Raw genomic sequence first — 16,585 nt, 5'->3', positions numbered from 1 at the left:
TGCACACATGGAGTGCGGACTTATCACTTTAACAGGTTGGGGGGCATGTCTGGGTGTGCTGAGATTTTGTGGTGTCAAACCCCACCGAGCCTCGAAAATGCATAGAAAACAACAATACTATCATCATCTGAGTTCATCTATCCAGATAATAATCTCTGTTGGTCTATTTGATGTGTCTATAAAGTTTGATGTTGAATTCTCTCCCTGACACTGCTATCTGTATTTACCAGGCTTGGGACTGGCTCAAGCAGGACACTGGTTTGTGCCCTGTCGAGGCTGCATTTATGTTTTGTCTTAAAGTCTGTCTGTGTATTTGTTCATCTATCTGTCCGTCAATTCTTACTTTTGGTTTTTATTGTATTTATTTTCTTGTTTATTCTGAATTTTTGTGAGCCATCACATTTGAGAGGGATGTTATGACATTTGAAGGGGCATTGCCCATCCCTGTATCTGGCCTTGCGGGCAATCTTAAAATTTCGTTTGGAACACCTCCATGCCTCACACAGGTTTTCCTGAGCAGTTGTAACTAAGGCCTCACTGATGCACATAAAACACAGGCTCAAGACGTTCATTCTTAAAAGAGGCTTAGTGTCCTTTAAAGAGGCTGTATCAGGGTAAGTCTCTATTAATTGGTTACTTGACCTATGAGACAAAAGCCAAGTATCTCGCTGTGCTTGGCTGTCTTTTAATTGTTTACATGCAAAGAAAGACAGACAGCTGGGGAGATTTAAAAGCAACCAAAGAAAAATAAAGCCAACATAAAGCAGCTAGTTATTTACTAGTTTCAGATATCATGTTTTGAACTGCATGAACCATGCAAGCATATCTGCAAACAAACAGTTTTTCTGCTGCACAACATTAATGTCACTGATGAAAAAGTAAAAACAGCTCTTTACAATGCATTTTTTGGTTTTTGTTTTGAGAAGTATAGACCATATAACACCATAATATCCAAAATATAGCATGGCTATACAGAAATACTGTGGTCTTGCACCAAATAACGCAACTCCTGTAAAATACTACTGGAAACTTTTGGATCTTTGTGGTTAATCTTTGGTCTAAAGTAAAAAAAAAGAAGAACAGTTACACAAAGCCCACTTCTCATTCCACACTGAGCTATGCTTATCCTCTTTCCTGCAAACACAGACTTTTTTCCATCAGAACAAAATCAGCTTTGTGGAGAATGTATCTATATTTGAGTTTGATCGCAAATCTTTACATGAGGTGAAGCAAGTAAACAAATAAAACCTCCACAGCTGTGTTTAGGTTATTTTTCTGGCATAAATAAATGCCAATCCCTGCTGTCTGGTATGAAAACGATTGGTCCCTCTCAGCGAGAAGGCCCTGGTTCGAATCCCGGCTGGGACTTTTCTGTGTGAAGTACGTTATCCCTGTGCATCGGTCTTCTGTGGGCACTCCGCTTCCTCCCACAAACCCAAAACATGCTTCATAGGTTCATGAGTTATCCCAAAGTGTCCCTAGGTGTGCATGTGTGAGTTTGTGTGGGAGTGATTGTGTGCCCTGCGACAGACTGGCAACCTGTTCAAGGAGTACCCTGCCTTCACCCAACGGTAGGCAGGAGAGGCTCCACCAACCCAGTGACCCCAAAAGGGATAGCGGATCAAGACGATGGATGGATGGATGGATGGACGGATAGAAACTAATTACAGTTATAAATTCAAGAAGTCCCGGTGTAGCTTCTTCTAAGCAGCTCAGCAGAGACACTTACTCATTTCACCGGGTGACTGCTGTAGCAGCATGCCATGCTGTATTTTACTGTGCTCCCCCCCTGTGGCCTGCTTGGCTATAATGTGGTTCACCTTTTGCATCCCGGCTGTTCCAAGGATTATTTTAGTGCAGTAAATTCTATGATTGTAAATTATGCATTCAACTTTGGCAAATTTACATAAATCTTCAGTCTCTGGTTTGATTCCATAATACTGGACTTCTTTTTCTACAAAGGTTTGAACTTTGAGAGTTTAAACAAGACAAAAAAAGTGTGAAAATGCGGATCTCTGTCTGAGTGTACAAAGTGTGTAGTTAGGCGTTTAACAGCTTTAAATCACCTATATTTATTTTATTTTTAAATTGGCTACTTTGTGGATTTTGTTTATTGTGGGTTAATTCAGAACATAATTCTAATAATTCACTCCTGTGATAAACGAGAGACACTGTACTGTCCTTTTAAATTGTTTTTTTTTTTTTTTAGGGAGTGTAGGGCAACTTACAGCTGCAACTAGAAAGCAAACTCAGAGTATATTGTCATGGTCAAAGAAGAGTGAGATTTAAAAGGATTATGTTGTTCAGATGACATTGGCATGTGCTGAGGACAGGAAGAAATTCAAATAACTGATGTTAGGAAGAAGAGAGCAGACATTAAAAGCTGTTATGGGAGAAGTCAAAGGCCAGAGCACAGCTGCAGGTTTCTTAAAACACATTTTCGGCTGACAGACTGGTAGGTTATAGCTGGAGCAACCGGTCTTAAATATAGTCTTCTTTAATGAGTAGATGGGTGGCAGATATGTTGGAATCCCATAATTTTATGCACTTGAGTGAAATAGAATTGAACCAACAGAACAGCAGCAGAAAAGAAAAATTGACAGTCAGAAGATGGCAGTAGAAGAAGAGGAACGTCTTGCCAGATATGTGTCCTTTAAGCTAGTGCCATGATTTTTGGTCACACTCATGGTGTCATAGATATTCGTCAATGTATTGTTTTTTACTGAAACTCATTTAAAGTATGACTTTAAGGTGCAGCATACCCATTCTTTATGGAGGTATGGAGCCCTATGTCTGTGTCCTATCTTAAATTTCTGCTCAAGTGCAAAAGTACAAAATGTTGCCCTCTCTGTTTCCAGATCAGTTGTGTTTTCCTTGACAGAGAAATATCCCAACCAACACTCTAACCCACTTCCTGCCAAAACAGCGTTTATCACATCAAGACGTTTCCCACTGAAATTCTTTAATTGGATGTTCTCAGCATGGGTTCATGGTGATCATCCCCACGGCTGATAACTGAAGGAGTGCTGAGCATGCTCACAGTGATTTTCTTGCTCAAACAGATGCTGATGCTTCGTTTTCAGCTTGAGCAGGTGCAGTTAGGAGGATTACCAACCTCTGAGCATTCTGTCAAACCTTTAGACTGATTTGTGCAACATATCTGACAGAAAAAGAAAAAAAAAAAACAATCAGGTGCATGCATTTTACATGAGAAGGGGTATGCATTCATATTGACTGATTATACTGCACTTAATTATTGATCATAGAGAATATTGCTGCACAGCAACATCTGGAAAGGCAGTGCCGTGATGTCCCTAAATGCAGAGATTTTGATTTTTTGAAATGGTTTATTTCAAGCAATCAAATAGGAGTAATACACACAAAAGCAATATAATCATCAGTTATACATTCATACAGTAACTAATCAAACTTAGGATAATTAGACATAATTAATAAAAATTGCTTGAAAGGGAGTGGAAAGAAGCGAACTTATATAATCCCACCCCGTTATACTATTACCATTTTATTACATGATTTATCAATATCCGGTTCCTAGGTTTTATCAGACAGAATTAAGAATCATAAGGTATCAATAAAGCACGTGCCAAAGATGAAATTACTTAAGTACTACGTCAAAAATAACTTTAGAAATCAACATGGCAAATGCAGCATCTGAAATATATGCAAATTATGTTACTTTTAAAAGTCATTCATATGCTTTAAAACATAATACTATACCAGTAAAATAGACACAACACTGTTTCAGGAGTTATCATAGCAAAATTTCATCAAGTATCAAAAGTTAAAAACATGTGCAAAATTATGCTACATTAGGAAAGATTTTTGAATCATTTTATCAATTTTAGGAGCTAGTGAAGTAATATCATCAAAAGTCAATCAATTTAACAATTTTCAATAAGTGATTAATCATTTGTTTTACTTTTTTAATTTTTTTTTTTTCTTTTTTTTTTTATAATAAGGTAATGCTGTAAGGAAAAAAATTAAAAGGGTCCACAATCTGTCGATTGTCCAAGGTTGGTATTTCTTCTTTTACTGATAACAGCTGATCTTCTGGGTTCAAAACAGTTAATAGTTCTCTTCGATATTATGTCTGCAGACATTAGATTCAGGTCCATATCCTTCTTCAGCTGATATCAGCTGCGGTGAAAGTTGAGGTCAAATTGTCTGCAGGTCAGAACTCTCTGCTGTTATTCAGGTGACGTCAGACTTATGGAGAAAGTGAAGATTCCAGGTGTCATATTTCTTGAAATAATTTGGCTCTTTGATTTATTACTCCACGTTGTTTCAGACAACCGTAACCAAGCACTTCTCAAAGTCCTTCATGGTGTTCACGACCAGAACCTTGGCCCGGTCCTCTGGACCGAGCGGTTTGACATAAATCCTGCAGCCTTTAACCCAAGTGTTCTCAATCTGCTTACGCTTCCTGAGAAGCCGTGCATGTTTTGAGATTTCAGCATTCCTCCTGGTCAGATGGTCGTTCAGATAAGCAGCCGAACCTTTCAGGTTTTTGCGTTGATTCATCAGAGCTAGCTTGTGTTTGTGATTCACAAACCTGATGAGGATCGCTGGTTTATCCGTCTCCTTTCTCCTGGGGAGCAGGTGGCAGGTCTCGATGGTATTGAGATCCAGGGAAATCCCTTTAGATGTGAGAAATGAATGTATTTGCTGCTCCAGCGACGCGTCGATCTCCGTATTAGCACTGCTAGCTACGCTAGCGCTAGCATTAGCAGCGCTAGCTCCAGCTGAATTCAGCTTCGCTCGAGGCTTGATTGGTACTCCAGTGAGAATGACATTATTCATCCTTACTTGCTGTTCCACATCGTCCAGTCTTTTCTCCAGAATCTCGACCCGGTTTTCTCCCTGCTCGTTTTGAGCCCGAAATCTTCGGAACTCTTCCATCATCTCCCAGAGTGGCGTTAGTTTAGCCGACACTTGATCCATAAAACTTTTCAGCGTTTCTTGAATAATGTCAAGAGATTTTTTGAGCTCTTCATATTCCTGGGGTTTCTTCGGGGGCATGGTCAGCTCTCTTTTTGGAGAAAATCAACTTCTTAAGTAATTTGAAGATAGTATCCGCAGAGAGCCGCGACCACGCGTCCTGCCTTAACCCCGGAACCGGAAGTCACAGATGCCACTATATCTATATCTCCAAGACCTAAATTACAGGTACTTATGTGATTGGTGGTTACCTGCTCATTGCGGTAGATTGTCTCCTGGTGTTCTGTGACAAATGTCCATAATGGTGATGAATGCCATTGATTAGGAATGTTGGTCATTGTCATTTTCTTCACAAATGCACAAAAGGGGATAGGGAGAAGGTTTTTTTTGATCAACAACAGTAGTTTTTGAATATTTCTGAACTGTTTGATGAGATAGCCTTTGGAAGAGTATGACTGTTTTAGATATTTTATTAAATGTGAGTTCATGTTTTGTGTGTTTGTGTTAGCATACATGTGTCTGCACATGTGGACGCCCATGTCCAGATGCATTTGTGTTTACCTCACATGCATGACATTCATGCAGTTCCCAATTTTTTCTTAGCTCGGGGGCTTGCTGGAGTCTCTAACAGTTGTCAATGGCAAAGCAGGGAATCTCTTTAACAGGAAGTAATTGTATTTCAAGACCCCACACGGGACACTTTATGTTCTGTGGTAAATCTATCGGTAGGGATGGGTATCGTTAAGGTTTTAACGGTACAACTACTCTTATTGAAACTGCTTATCGATCTGGTATTTTCAACAATACTCTTATCGATACTTTTTGGGGATGAAAGTAAATAAGTAAATAAATAACAAATTAAGAACATAAAGTGTTTTATTTCCTCATTATGCAACATCATTGTTTTTTAACAAAACCTTTTACTTTAAACATTTTTCCAACTTAAAAAGTAAAACACATAAAAAAATAAGTTATTTAAAGAAAATTAAACAGCAATGTTTTGACATATGATGATATGATATGATATCATGATGTAAATATAAAACAAATTAGATAAACTGTTCACTGTAAAATAAAACACATTTGCACATGGTGGAGTGTGCAGGTAGATTGCAGAAAGCTGCATGTTCCTCTTTATTTTTTTCTTGAAAGTTCTGCATATAGTGCGTGATTTGAACTATAATAAACACATTCTTCTTTGCTAATAATTTACTTTTCTGCGAGTCCTGTGTTCAAACTTCAGGGACTTTTGGGGGAATTTCCATTGTATTCATGTCCATTACAAGCTGCGTGAGTTCTTGAGTGCGCGACGCGGTCACCCGCCGGAGGATTTTGTGTGTGTGTTTGGGGGCGGCGGCAGTTCTCCTTTACTCCGTAACTCCAAACATGAATGTGCGCACACCCCCAACACATGTGCATGCTCTCACTCACTCACTCGGCACGTGCTAGTTCCTCTTACACACGCAGCGTACTGACACACATACACATACTCATTCTACAACACCTATATAGGTAGTGCGTTGTAATTATGACTTATATCCATTTGTGATTGGGATTTTGTGGCGGCGGGGTGCAGGGCAGGGGGGGGGGGGGTGCGCTTGACCGCGAATCCTGCTGCTTCATCACCGTGGTGATCAAAAATTCCACACCGTCACAGCTCTAGTTTATATCTTGTGGGACACAAAAAAAAAATACGACTTCTCCAGTGCCGTTCAGGTCAGATCTTACGGATACTGCGGTCTTAAAGAATGTTGCCCCGGGGCTCGTTCAATACGGGGCTCGTGCCCATCCCTATCTATCGAATGTGTTTTTTTGTCAGTGGAAGGAAGCCAGAACACCTCAATGAAAGAAAAGCAGAAATAAGCATATGTTTTGTGAGTACTTACAGCAACTTTAGATTTTTAAGCTCTGACTCTACTGCTGTACTCAAATACTTGACCAACACATTATTGACTTTCAAACCAACCTTTTATAAAACGGCAGTACCCCTTATAATCCAAAGTGGTTTATATATGGATTCATCCTGGTTGTGCTTCCTGATGTTGAAGCATCTAATGTGTAGCGGTGTCGAACTGTATTTTTTTTGGTTTTTGTTTGTTTGTTTTTACATGTAACTAACAAGGTTGACAGATAGCGTAGTCACATGCTATGTCCGAATTCCCACCCTGACCCCTAACTACTAAAACACTATACAGTGCAGGACTATCTTGTGCCCTGGATTTTAAAAGCAATTTGGACACCATGCTCACTATTTTTTATTTTTTAAACAGCGAATTTGACGTCATTGAATTTAATTCATTGGAGCATTTTGCGACGATTATTTGTAAATCCACTGTGTTATGAAGATAAAACGTTAATAAAATACATTTTATTTAAAAAATTGTTCATATGCAAAGCATTGTGGTCTATATTCCCCAATCTAGTGAGTATCAATGCACACTGGTTTTTCACAGAGATTCCTGGGAAACTTCTATTGCACTCGATTTTGGAATTGTAGATTTGGACAGCACAACAAAATGGTGAACACACTATACAGTGCACTATATAGTGAGTAGGGAAGGAATTTGGATATAGCCACTGTCATGTTTTAGCAGTATAAGTCTGTTTACTCGTGTTGCAAACAATGTTGAGAGTTACAGGTATTGTATATATGCTAATGCAGCTAACATTGAGTGGTGTCAGACCGTATTACTTTTAGTTTATTTTATATTTTAGATGCTTCTAACAAGGTTGGGAGTTAGTATAGTCATAGTAAAGTTTGTTTTAGTGGTATCTGTCTGTTTTTTTACGTGTTGCAAACAACGTTGGGAGTTACAGATATGCTAATATGCTAATGTGGCCAGCGAGTAGCCTGTCACAAACAAGGTCTAGAATTACTGTCAATGTATTTAATCAATATTAACTGACTGACGGATTTAAACTCTGATTCTTTTGTCTAGCTTTATGCACTTTATAAATGGCCTAGGTTCCAAAATAGAACATTCATTGGAGATGCGCTCTAGTGTGGAAAATATGGTAATATTTTTTATCTTCTTTTTGTGCTCAATGAAAACACATCATTTTCTAAAATTTAAACTTTGAAGATGCGCAACACTGAGTGTTTTTAAATAAAAAAAAAGGATTATGAATTTTAACTGGATAATGAATATTTACATTTTTTAGGATCATATATGAGCAAAAGAAAATATCAGAAATTAATAAATCATATCATGCTGAATTTTACACCTTCTGAGATGTTTGACACCTAATGTTACTGGATTCCTTTTAGATGGTCTAAAGTGATCAGAATAAAACTAGATCAAAGTGACCACAAATTTAAAATATTCCTCAAATGGAGAAAAGAGCACCTCCTTCATCTCCTTTTCCATTATGGAGCCACAGTAGTGCCGTATAGCCTAATTCCTGTCAATTTCCTTTTTTTATTTTTTTATTTGGCCCAAACAGTTTGTTTTATGCTAATCGGCTGGTCAGGGACCAATCAGTGACCTCCAATTGTTCAAATTGTTAAAGCTAATGCTTTTTTTGCTTTATGGATGAAAAAAAAGTGTGTAAGTTTAAGCAGATGCAAAGGGAGGGTATTAAACCAAGCATCTGTTCCCTTTTAATTTTTAGGGACGCTATCACCGCGCCCGTCTGCTGGGTTCGGAGTCATGTCTGAGTGGCCGATGCATTTGGAAGGGTAAAGCCTCCATCTGAGCTATGCCAAATTCAATTCCTTGCACATTTGGTGGCTGCCTTCAGGCCTATAATACAATGCGTATTCAAGACCTTGGCAATTCAAAGCCCATTGAGACTACTTTCCCCTCCAACCTCGCCAAATACATTGCTTCCCATTTTCACTGCGCCGGCCATTTCACATTGCAGCACAATAATACAAGTGAGGGCAAATGAGTGACTGAGGGGGCGAGAGTGAGTGACAATGAGTGTGTCAGCTCATGTGTGCTTTTTTTTTTTTTTTTAAATAAGTGGGAGAGCTGCAGTGCAGGCTACTGAGCACTGGTGCATATTTTTTTTTCTTTTTCTTTTACCCAACCTGACCTGCACTGCATGTGTCCCATTTGCAGCATGAATGAAGACAAAAATATTTTGCACATTAAATGACAAAGATAAAACATCAAAAAAGCTGTGGAAATGAAATTTCATTTAGGACTGCATGACAACACAACTGGGATTTTAGGTACATATTTATGGCGCAAAACACTGGGAAAAAAGCTATTTATCATCTACTTGTGTTTCTTCCACAAAAGTAGCTTAAAAAAAACAGTGCAAACCAAAAAGTTCAAGAACTCAAAGAAGAAAGAAATCCCTGTGCCATTGAAGTACATTCATTTTAAAGGTCAGAAAGATAGACACATTGGAGGCTTGTGGGTAAAAAATAGGAGCTTTTTTTTTTGCGAGAGGCCAGTGCTTAGAAGGTTTCAAAGTGCAGAGGTGGTTGTTTTGCAGCTGGCCAAGGCAGCCTTTCAATAACTTTGCTGAACAACACATGATTTAGAAAGGACCTTTAGCAATTTATTTAAAGATGCATTTTTTATGATGAGACAGAAATTCTGTGGTAAAATATTTGGGTATGAGACACCGTAGAGAACTAACAGATTTATGATTTAACAGTTTTCGTGGGAGGTTGTGCCAGGCATAAACATTTTTCAACCTTGCAAACTGGAAAATTAACCTGTTCTGTGAGAAGCCGTCTGCTCTTATAAGAAAAAGACTTAATCCAAAGCAAAAAAATAAAAAATAATAATTAAATGAATCCTTTTTGCTACAGAAAAAAAAAACAAAAAAGCAAAACAGGGAAAATATCAAAAATATTTACTGGTCGCAGTGCTTCACCGATGCTGCTGCATGACTTCTACACTCAAATGACTCTATAAATAAATCATTTTACGTTGCTGGTATTTTTGTGCCTGCTTAAATTTTAAAAGACGTTACTGCACTTGCTTGCCCTGTGACATTTGTGCAGACAAACAGAGTTGCCTTCACCTGACCTGTTTGCTTCTGTTTTTAAGTTTAACAGCTTCGTTCTGGATCTGTCCGTGGTGCTGAAAGCAGAAAGCAAACCTTCTATCAAAGTGTTTCTCTGTTTTGCATCATTGAACCACCTCTTATTTAAGTTTACGCTTCAAACGAAAGCGACAATAAGCTAATTTTACCTCGAAAAAGAGGTAATTTATCACATTTCTGGTTCCTCTTCATCTGTTTTTATGTTAACAACCATGGAGTTTTTTTAAACAGGGATGACAATTAAATCAGGACAGTCAATTTTTTTCTCTAATCACAAACCTATTTATCTCCCGTGAGTCATGAGTGCCCATGTGACAGAACCCTCTCATGCTTAATGTGACTAAAGGACAAGCATGCGTGCCACTGTTGGAGAACACAACAGAACAAATACATAATTGATGGGATGCTCTCAGAGTCCGTTGCGTCAGAGGCATCCATTGTTACCTCTGATGTTGTTTGCCGCTCTTAGCGGAGCAGAGAGAATGGAGACGAGGCAGGCGGGGATAAGGACCCTGAACTTAGCCTCTCCTCTGCCTTCCATGAAATCCATCCTGCCAAAGCTCATTTTTTCTCCTTTTGATCTCTTTCTTCTTTTTTTTTTCTTCCTGCACCTTATAGCAGCACTCTGAGTTTGTTGATTTATTAAACACACGAAGGACAGTGGCCTCGCCGCCTTGAGACACATCGGCCAAAATGCTCTAAAACATCTTAAATCAGAACTTATTTCAACCTACCTAATTCATAAATGTTGCGCTTCCTCAGAACAGCATGTGCGGGACTTTAACAGCTCACTTCAGATCTGGTCGGTTCTAGTTTGCTGGTCTGAAAAGCGAAGAGTCTGATCTCCTCCTTCTTCCATATCTCCCTTAAGGAAGGATTTCACAGCCAGGGGTGCAAAGAGTGCAGGAAGTGCCTTGGCCATGCGTGAACTGATGCTGATGACATTCACATGTAGCTGTGATGCCTGAATGGCTTAAGTTGCCCAAAGGGTTTTTTGCACAGAGGCTTGAGGGTGAAAGAAGGACAAAAAACAAATTTTAGGACTGCCGGAAAAATGTGTTTGGAAGAAAATTAAGGTGAAAAAATGAACCACAAGTTTGTTCATCAGTAACATTTCTCAGTTTTAAAATCTAAGTATCTTTGAGCTTATCTTTACCAATTTAAATGTATTATTAATTTCAATGATATCGAACATGAATTGATTGAACTTATTAATGTACAGCTACAAGTTTTGAAGCAGTTCAAACATTCCTTTATATTTAAAAACTCACTCCAGTGAAAATGGGGTTTTGGCTGCTTTTACAATGTTCTTGTGGCATTCTTCTGATGATGGTGGACAAATATAAAGAAATTAAGAAAAAAAATTGGATTTTTGAGTATTTCTTTGTTCAAATTGTTGTAAATCAGAAGCAGACGAAAAAATTCCATTTCAAAAAGTTTGTATTTTCTCGGTTCTGATGCAACCACTTGTAGATAAATAAATCCAATAACATCTTTGGAGAGTGTAAACAGAGAGCTCTCAGTTAGGGGCTACAGGAAGGGGGGTTGGGGTTGCTAAAATGTAAATTTTTAATGAGCTCTGCATAATCTATGTCCTGGAAAATCATGCAGTTTTTTTATTTTATTTATTTAGTTTAAAAACAGCATAATCACAATTAAAAGACCACTGGGAACGTTTTTACAACAGATCAACAGATGATCAAAGTGGGTCTCTAACAGGTTTTTTTATGATTTCATGAAAATCTCTTGGATTACCCATTTTCCAAAAATGCAAACCTGACTTCCTCCTACAGTTCAACCATCTCCTTGATGATGTGCTGTTGTATTTGTGCGGTGAGCTCAGGCACCCGTTGGCCTCTCTGTTTGTGTTGTCATCTAAACCCTGCCATTCAAGGCTGTGACAGCCGCTCTGCCCACGTGTACGTGAGTACGTGAGTCCCTGTCAGGCAGTCTGGAGACACTTCCTGAAATTCCTCTGCTGGGAAAATTCATATTTCCAGCAAAAACTATTAACTTCCCAGAGCTATAATCTCCCGGATTACCACTCTTTTTTTTTTTTTTTTTTTTCATTTTTTAGAATCTTTTGACCCACCATTAACATAGTGATCATTTATTATCAGCATTTGCCTGTTTTTAACCTTTTTAATTTACAGAAATGTTTGTTGCCCGGATTAACCCTCCCCGGTTAATCCGGGATGTCCAAAAACACGAGGAGTTGGCAACTTAATGAGAAGCAGAAAACTAATGATTCCAATCTGAAGCTTTTCTCGTGGTTAAGCTGCAGCTTCTGTTAACATACATATGAGGAGGAATCTGCTGAATTTCTGTCCTCCCACCAACCTGTGCTAATCAATGTTTTCGTCAGGCAGTGCTTACAAAAGGAGGGCTGCCTCTCAGCTCCTGGGATACAAAACAATGTTAAAATGCATTCAAAACTGACTGCATTTACTTCCTACTCATTTAACAGGATCCGGTGACATTGACTGTCCTATTATGACACTTTAAAGAGCCATAATCAGATTTTTCTTCATTTTGGCAGCACATTAAAGGGAGTTAAAAGAGGAAGGAAGGAAGAATGTGAAATATTTACCCCACTCTCTGTTTTTTCTGTCTCTGCAATCTCTGACTGATGCTGCCTGAGAAGCCCCTTCAGAGTCACAGGGGATGGATAAAGGATCAGATGTGTGTTAGACAAGCGTCTACAGGGCCCGCCTCTTGGAAGTCTGAGGGAAGCGCATGCTTATAGCGCCATCAGGCCTTAAGAAAAGGAACTGCCGCCTTTATTTCCTACCAGGACTTTTTTTATGTGAGACCTCTGCAAACGCAGCAGACTTCTGCAGATGTTTTTTTTCCTCCATTTCTGTAATGCGTTTCCCAAATGAATGAAGAGCGCGCGCGGTCATTAAACAGTCTAATGGGGATGGGAGGGAAGCACCCCCCACCACCACACACACACACACACCTTTCACCCCCGCCCGCTCTCCAATGCACACACGCGTGCGCGCGCACATGAGTGGGACACTGATAGTCTCCGTCCCTCCTTCCTCTCTCACAGCGCGCCTGTCAGCGCTCACGAGAGCATCCAGGAGCCGCGCGCGCGTAGGAGTTGTTGTTCACCGTCCTCCACCTGCCATCTGCTCCCCCCTCCTCCTCGCCCACCGGACGAGTTCGGGTGCACGGGGAGTCCCGTTGGCGAAGGGAGGACTGCATGTGCGTGAGTGCGCGCGTGTGGGCTGCTGCTGCTTTTGACGCCGCCGCTGCTGTCGGAGACGCGTTCCTTTCGCTGTGGAGAAATTCGCAGGAAATTGGCAGTGGGCGACCGACTGGCGTCTGTTCTCCTCCTCTGCTTTTATGAACGCCGCCTTTCAAGGCGATGGACTCCAGATAGAGCGTCTCAATCTGAGTCCTGCTGGCTGGGAGTTGCCGTCGCGGAGAGATGCGAAAGCATGCTTGGAAGCAGTGAGAGCAACAGCAGGTGAGTGTCAGGCAAAAGTGCTCTCATCCGCTCCCGTTTGTGTTTCTCTGTCAGGGTGGTTATGATGTGGTGCTGGTGGGGGGTGGGGGGGGGGCAACATCCATATTGCTGTCAAGCAAATGTCTCTTCGAGCTACGTTAAAAAGAAAACATCCCATCGTGAAATGAAGCGTGCCACGGGCGACATCCTTTCATCTGGAGGCTTCCTCACAACTCATACCTGCGCGTCCGCGCGGCTCAGGACGCAATTCAGACAGACGGGACCTGAGTGTGGTGAGGCGCGTCCTCTGCAGACAGACACATACAACACGGTTGTTGTTTTTTCTCCTCACATTGGAAGGAGAAACCAGCAGATTGCGCATCATTTTGAATTAGTTTTTTCCTTTTTTTTTTGCGCATGGATCTGCGCACCGTTACGCCTTAAAAGCATCAATCAAATTTAATTGTCCCGCGAATGTGAGTGCGTGGAGGCGCGCGCGAGACGAGAGGGGCAGAATGTAGGGAAGGGGCGCGCATGTGATGTGTGTCTTTGCGGTAAAATCGGACGAATTGCCAAAAAGAATATTCTTAATGTGTTTGTCCACGCAAGGCTTCACTGAAACAACATCCCTCATTGTGTACAGCAGTCGTGATCCTTCTTTACGCATGTGCCATTTTTATTCATCTGCAAAAGATGGCTATCTGTTATCTGGCCAGCCGCACAACGTTTTCTTAAAAGAAGTAAAAATAAAAGAATTAGGGATCTACTACAATTTAGGATTTTTTTTTTCATTTGTTTATTTATTTATTATTGTTTGAAATCATTATAAACGACTTGGGACTCTGTTTTCAGCCAAGAGGAGAGTCTAAATTTAGATCCAACTGCGACAATATGGGACAAGAGATGAAAGTTGAGCTTTTTAAGTCCATATCTAACCATCTAAATATCTCTCTCTCTTATATATATATATATATATATATATATATATATATATATATATATATATATATATATATATATATATATATATATATATATATATATATGTGTGTGTGTGTGTGGTGTATTGTCACTCTCTTAGTTATGCATATCTATAATCTATGACTCTTGTGGCTCTAGACAGCATCAGCACACTGTATTTGTCTAAAAGCACAATCTAATATGAGTGACTGATGATCCCCTCACTAATATTAGAGAGTGGGGCAGAGGGTGTGGCACCGTGTGTATATGAAGCCTGTCAGGGGCTCTTTGCCTTCTCCCTTAGCTCAGCCATGCTGAAGGCTATGATTTTCTTCCGGTCTGTGCTTTTGTTTCGTTCACCAACAACTTTTAATTGCCACCATCATACTTTTTTTTCCCCTCAAAAATATCACATGTTGTTGTCTTTGAATCTTAATTTCAATTATTTTGCTCTCTTTTTTTATTTCCTCAATGGTTGGGATTTAATCATGGCTGCTCTGCAACAGCTAAGAGGCTGCTCAAGTGCTTGATCCGCTTTGTCCTGGCTACCTTGATTAAATAAATGTGCCACTACTGACCTTGTCTCTCTAGTCATCAATAGGATTCACCTTTTTTTTTTCCATCCTGCAGTGGAATATTCCAAAGGTCCCTCCTATCCTGTAGCATTATCCTGCTCTTGACATCCTATACTAAATTACGACCCGCTGATCAATGCTCGCAATAATCCTAACCTCCACATAGTAGCCAAGTGAAAGCAGAGCGTCAGATTTCACTGGAAAATTGTGTTTCTCATAACGGCACTGCATTTCAGGGAGATCTGCTTATATCTTAGTTTGTAATCGAATCACATGTGAACAGAACGGAGGAGCACAACAATCAGATGTGCCGGAGAGTGGCTGCTGCATTAATAATTCAGGGGAGAAATCGGCTTCGTCGCAGATTTGACAGCAGGACTGAAGCAGAGGAGCAGTCGAGACAGAGTGGGTGGCGGTGATGGTGGACCACGATGTTAGTGCACAGTGACTGATCACAGGCTTTGCACAGCACTCTCAATGACCAGCAGTGCTATTAGAGAGTGGGCTAATGCTGGCTTATGACGTGCTCTCCAGTCTCTTAGAGACTCTCTCATCCTCAGTGTAAAGCTGACACCTACTGCATCGACAAGGTGTTTATTAGCTCCCAGTTGTGAGGCCACCATGTCTACATCATGTTACGGTGACACAGTGCTGTGAGTTTTCACACGGGACACCAATTATGTTGTTTTTACAAGACCGAGCTGCCAATGCACTTGATGCCACCGCCTTGGTGCCCAAGGCCGGGTGGCAAGCTGTGTGATGGGAGTCAGAGAGGAAGATCTTATTCGCTGTTTGCCCTTGGTAAATGACATTTTAAGAGATGAGGAAGAATACAGGCTCCCATTTAAATCCCATTTAGAGTTGGGAGGAAGAAGGGATCTTAGAAGCTGACAACCCTGACCTACCTTGCGTATTAGGGACCTTTTGTTTAATTGGACACCGAATGTTTTTGAAATTCTACGAAATTACTGCTGGAACAAATATTTGTCAGCTACCTTAACTCTAGTAATCCTTCCTAGCTGCTCCTGTTGGATGTTCATCCAGAGTGAAAACAAGAAACAAGCGGACTAAGCTTAAAAAGACCACATCTTGATTAACTACAGACAAACGTGTGTGTTTCTGAAAAGGAGACCTTTCTCTGATGTGGCATATTCAGTTTGTATTGGGTTGTAACGGTAAATCTGGACATTTGATTTGTTCTATAAGTCCAAATTTGAAGTCAACCACATTTCAGATTACCTCTTCGTAGATTTCACTTCTCCCCTGACTCCCTGAAAGGACCTTGTTTTAGTTTTTATAGACCAAGCAGCACCTTTGACATCATATAGATGCTTGAAGTGAAGGGTGTAGCAGGTCCAAAGGAATTGGAATGTGATCAGATGAATCAATTGTGTGTTTTGTGAGCTGTGTTAAAGGAAGTCTATGAATATTTTTGATTCTGATACATTATTTATTACCAGGCAGTAGTGGATACACTTTATTATTTTATTTTTAAGTATTTGTCTGTTGACACCACTTTACTGAGGACAGCTTTGTAAACAAAATGTGGTTTGAAGCTAGGATTGTCACAGTCACTCCAAGAGTCAACTAAAAAAAACCTGAGAACTTCAGATGTGTCTGTGTTTGTAGGAAA

General features: G+C 40.1%; 1 protein-coding gene across 3 annotated transcripts in view; it reads left to right on the top strand.

Annotated features, from left to right (window-relative positions):
• Positions 1–16,585, top strand: part of lingo1 (leucine rich repeat and Ig domain containing 1) — a 195,636-nt gene that overhangs the window by 149,454 nt on the left and 29,597 nt on the right. The window contains exon 1 of one of the 3 annotated variants that reach the window (XM_011475841.3): positions 12,982–13,438. The exons of the other annotated variants lie outside the window; for them this stretch is intronic. The gene's annotated coding sequence lies outside the window, so the exon portion shown is untranslated. Of the gene's footprint in view, positions 1–12,981; positions 13,439–16,585 lie in introns of those variants that run through there. 3 annotated transcript variants of the gene reach the window in all.

The sequence above is a fragment of the Oryzias latipes genome, chromosome 6 (genome assembly GCF_002234675.1).
Source record: "Oryzias latipes chromosome 6, ASM223467v1".
Lineage (NCBI taxonomy): Eukaryota > Metazoa > Chordata > Actinopteri > Beloniformes > Adrianichthyidae > Oryzias > Oryzias latipes.
This window is presented reverse-complemented; position numbering and strand designations above follow the sequence as displayed.